Raw genomic sequence first — 5,786 nt, 5'->3', positions numbered from 1 at the left:
CGCCTCGGCCTTCCAAAGTGCTGGGATTACAAGCGTGAGCCACCGCACCCGGCCAGAAGTGTCATTTGATAAATTTCTTTGGAAAATTCTTTCTATCCTAATCCTTGATTGCCAGTCATTAACATCCTGGATCTTAAACCATTCTTAAGAAGAATTATGGCTATATTTGCAAGCCTGAAATTATCCCCAAAGAAGTTGAAATTTTATATCTCCTAATACAATTTTTATATTTATGTAAAATATAGTTGCTTTCAGTATGTCTAAAGATAATATGGAGAGTTAGAAAACAAATTAACATCATCTCAGGTGTCTAGAGTGCACTGCAGGAGCAGCTGAAATATTGACATAAAAATTTTCCTTTCCTAAATCTGATATCTTCTCACTTGATGCTGTTTATTATTATTTTTATTGTAGAGACAGGGTCTTGCTCTCTCACCTAGACTGGAGTGCAGTGGTTTAATCACAGTTGACTGCAGCCTCGACTTCCTGGGCTCATGTGATCCTCCCACATTAGCCTCTTGGGTAGCTGGGATGTCAGGCAGCTGTTATTTTTTTTATTTTTTTGTAGTAATGAGACCTCATTATATTTCTCAGGCTGGTCTGAAACTCCTGATCTCAAGGGATATTCCCATCTGGGCCTGCCAAAGTGCTAGTATTTTAAGCGTGAGCCACAGCATCTGGCCTTCCCTGGATATTCCGTACATGTGATGTGTATTTTTCTTGTTGTACTTACTCTATATTATATTTAAAGCTTTTCTGATTTACTTCATGATTTTAGGATATAAGATAAGATGAATATTTGGAGGTCAGCCTGTAGACACATTAGCTCAGGTATTCCTATGAACTCCTACTAATGTTATTGGTAGTAGGACAGATGTATAACTAGTATACCTCCAATTGCTTTAAATTTTTACGCTTGTATCTGCAAATGATGAATGACTATAACTGAAAGATGCATTGCAATTTAAATAGAAAATCCATTGCAATTTCAACAGAAATAAAACATCACTAATAGAGTTTTTGTAGAATCTGTTTAAATCAAATTTTAAGGAATGTCATATTAAAATATATCAGACTAGTAAAGGTTGTACATTTTAGGATGTGTCCTGTAAAAGAGGAAAATGAAATTTGTTAAAAATCTAAGGACTCTTGAATTCATACTATCTCTATTTTAACAAATATGCTAACATATTGAATTAAAGGTATTTGTCAGATGTATAGGTAAGTCATTGTTAAGACTGCCTTAATGAATCAAAATGTGTTGGAGCATTTCCCCTTAGAAATGTGGAAGCTGGAGATTGGGTTGTTTTGTTGAAAGAAAATTATGCTCCTTAATGATTTGTTTACATGTTACTGGAGCAGGCTGGCAACTGCTGAGGATTAAGGGCATGGTGATTTTTTAAAAACATTGTTGAAATATTACTGAGATTTTAAAGACCATTTTAGCTAGTGATTTATTTGCTTCTGTTAAATCTGGCTTAAATATATTTCTCATTGATTCAGCATGTCTTACGGTGAACATGCCAAATTTCTTTTTCTCCAAATCAATAGAAACAAAACACTAAATGTTTTGAATATATATGTTTATATAGGAGAAATGTGCCCATGCATAAGACTGAGATATTTGATCCAAAGCAAATGGATCTTTGGTCTTAAATGTTTTATCTTTGGTGAGTACAAGTAGAATCATGGTTAACCACAAGGTAATGACACTTAGGATGTACATGAATGCAGAGACTTGAATTGACTGTTTCTGTATGAGACAAATATTCCAAAAGAATGTCTGTATTAAACCATGATGCCAAGACATGTATCCTTGTGCCTTGGTCTACAGAAATGCAAAACGTCTTCTCTGGAAACTTTGCATACAGCAAGAGTTCTAGCTTGGAAAGCCAAACAGGTTAGTTTAGAATATGTCTGACATTGAAAGGACAAGACAGCTCATCGACAGAATTTGCAGCACACTCTAGGAGAGAAATGACACAAGAGGAAGTACAGATCATAAAACAGTGTAAATAAAAATTTTTAAGTAAATATGACTGAAGTTTATATTAAAAAGAAAAAGATGCATAAGTAAAAATAGAACATAAGTATGACAGGAATATACATATGTATGAGGATATATCTGATAGAAAAATGTATATAATGTATATATACACACACACACACAGCACACATGTAAAAATACAGGACAAGAATATACATACAAATCTAAATATAAATGTACATTTTCATACACAATAAATTGAAGTGCATATCTACATCCTAAAAACATCTTTTTTGATATTTTTAAATATCAAAACTCATGTTCAAGTTAAGGAACTAGAAACATGTTTAATCATCTAACTTCTTTCATAACTGAAATACTATACATGAATTGCTTGTCAGATAGTGTTGGAAGTTATGATCAAGAATATTAGCTTACTGACAATAATATTATTTTCCTGTAAATGTGAAAATACACTGGAAAATTTGAACGGTTCTTTATTTTGAATGGTGTAAATGTAGATATATTTTAACTTACCTAAATGATATATCTATTAATTTATGCCTATCTTATGTATGTATTATCTGTATATATGTAAGTGTATATATCCATGTTTTACTGTTAGCATGGGTTTATGTTAAGTAAACATATGTAGATTTTTTTTATATTGGGAGCAGGATATATAATCATTTAAATGAATATAAAAGCATGTTTGTTTTTCCCTAAATTGTGTTTAAAGAACAATACTTCAACTAGTAACAACCAAAAAATAGTAACAATAACAACAATAGAGAACAAAAAACAATTTAATGAAACATCAGATGATTGTGGTGAAAGCAAGAACTGGAAATACTACAGCCACATGGATAAGAGCAAAATGTACAGGTTGGTGAGCTGCAGCTATTTTTGTACTTCTGGGCATTTTTCAAGTCACAGTGCTGGAGAACAAGCTAAGGCATCCAGGAAGAAATTCCTACTAGGCAAGAAAAGAAATAACCAGCAAGTAAACTGTAGAGCTGTTGACCCTATAACACAAGAAAGACAAAACTGAGAGACTTGAGAGGACAAGATGCTGGTAAAAATGAATTCTCAGAGTCTCAGCCTGAGTTTCTGACCATTTTCCTCATTAGATATTTGCTGATTCTAGATCTATGTGGAGAATGACATTAACATGCCTAGTATCTCTCAGAATATCATTGTTTCCTGAATTATTTAATATAAATATGATAATTTCAATATTTGGGTTACCTAATGGTGTATTTCTATTGCCTCATTTTCTCTTTCTGGTTGAAGATTTGGTCCCATCTCTCTCTTTGCATGCATCATTTGTTCTTATCTAATTTGCAGTTGTAAATAACACTTGCATAAGCTCTGAAAGATCATTTTGCCTTATCAAATGTCATACATATTACAAATGTATGGTTACTAAATGGAAGGAAGTAGTGCAGATACAGCCCAACCACTTTTTCATGCAGTATTATAATTTCATATTGACAATCAAAAGACTTAGAATATTTTTGAGAATATGATGATAATAGTATTGGATGTTTGGGAGGATATTAAGTTGCTGTCCATATGTAAATTATTATAGCCACGTGGAAGGATTTAGAATTGTTTTTGTGTAACTGGAAATGTATGTTTTTATATACAACAAGTTCAAATAAACGTCTATACGTTAGAGAAACTTTGATATATTTTCATATTCGGGAATGTGTGACATTTGCATGTCAACCCTGTTTGTAAGTGTGAAATATTGCAAATGAATTGTTCATCAGATGGTGTTGGAAGTTATCATCAAAAAATATGTTAGCTTACTGGTATGACTTTTTTTTCCTTTAAATGTGAAAATATTTTTGAAAATCTGAATGAGTGTTTGTGATTGGTGAAAATGAGTTGAGTTTTAGATTGTAAGCTCAGGATGAGAATTGAACTAATAAACATTGGTGCTTGTTACATGCCCATTCTTTTTCCAGATTCTATTTTATTTACTAATGGTTAGTTATATTTGTTACATTATTCTTTGTATTTTAAAGTGATCACTCTCTTTTTTTCTTTCTTTCTTCTTGAGATGGGATCTTGCTTTATCACTCAGGCAGGAGTGCAGTTGTGCAATCCTAGCTCAGGGTAACCTCGAACGTCTGGGCTCAAGCAATCCTCCAAGTTCAGCTCTTGGATAGCTGATACTTGGTATATTAATCCATTCTTATCCTGCTAATAAAGACATATCTCAGTTCTTAATTGACTCACAGTTCTTCAGGGCTGGGGAGGCCTCAGGAAACTTACAATCATGGCAGAAGGGGAAGCAAACATGTCCTTCTTCACATGGTGGGATAAAGAAGTGCTGAACACATGGGGAAAAAGCCTCCTATAAAATCATCAGATCTTGTGAAAATTCATATACTATCATGAGAACAGCAGCATGGAGGTAACCACCCCCATGATTTAATTTCCTCTTTATCGGTCCCTCTTATGACCTGTGGGGATTACAGAAACTACAATTCAACACGAGATTTGGGTAGGGACACAGCCAACCCATATCACCTGGCTTCAAGAAATCTTCCTGCCTCAGCCTTCCAAAGGTTTGGGATTGCAGGCATAAGCCGCCACATGTGGACCACTCTTCTTTTCTAAAAATAAATAGCCCTTTAGCACTGGTGAAATAAAGTATGTTTATTTTTTATTTTTTAGATAAACTAATCAGAACACATAAATTTTGGCAACTATTAGTTTAACTTTCTTTAAAATACAGTCTGATTTTCTTTACAATGATTTAATTATAGCGTTTGATAGTTAAATGTATCTAAGCAATTATATGAAAAGTTCTTTAGATACTATGAAGTAATAATTTTTTTTCTGAGTTTTGGATTCTTTATCTTAAATTCTAATTAATTGTACAGTTAATTGCTGTATCTGACTTTTCAAAAATAAAAAAGGTAAAAGCAAGGTTATTATTTGCAAATGTATGTTGAACATTGATAGTATCCTTGTGTTTCCATTTTGACTTGATTTTTACATAACCTTTTGCAATATACAATGTATATTGCAGTCTGCATTTGACATGTAAAAACACAGATTTAGGCAAGATGTGTTTTTGCTGGATGCCTTCCTGCTACCACTGGTTGGGCTGGCTTGTGAAAACCCAGCATTAAATTGATAGAATATTTAGTTGACTCAGGTCTCTGTCTCTTCTTCTCTCCTTGACTCGCTCTGTGTGTGTGTGTGTTTGTGTATGTGTTTCTGAAGACAAAACCATGGCTTGATTATCCATCAAAATTCGCATTTATAAATCCTCACATTCAGTATGTCATTTCTAAAGTTTTGTCACTTACCACTTTTATTATTATATTTTGCAGATCTTCTTTATCCTACGTGAAAGTTGGCCTCTGAGTATCTAATCCCCTCCGCAACCTAGAATATAAATGTTTAATCTGATGTTCTTGTTCAGTTAATTGGTGTGTAAATATCAAGGGAACAGTTAGCAAAATAGAACATCAAGTAGACAAGCTAAAAAGCTGTTAATACTTTTGTTTTAGCCTAGTTTGTTAAATTAACACCTGATGAATGCTTTCAAAATAGCAACATTGCCTGCATAACATACTATTTTGCTCCAGCAAAATAGAGAGTATCACATCAGATTTGCAAACAAGTTAAAGTCTGCTTAAATATGTATTTCAAAATAGTTTTGCAGAAAAATCATGGTGAGTGGGCTTGGCTACTATGATATCTATAATTGATCTAAATACTGGAGACTGAATATCTATTCTTACCTTTGAAGAAAAATGTTTTTCAAACCTCTGAG

Source organism: Hylobates moloch, unplaced genomic scaffold (genome assembly GCF_009828535.3).
Source record: "Hylobates moloch isolate HMO894 unplaced genomic scaffold, HMol_V3 SCAFFOLD_25, whole genome shotgun sequence".
NCBI lineage: Eukaryota > Metazoa > Chordata > Mammalia > Primates > Hylobatidae > Hylobates > Hylobates moloch.
Note: the sequence above shows the minus strand (reverse complement) of the source record.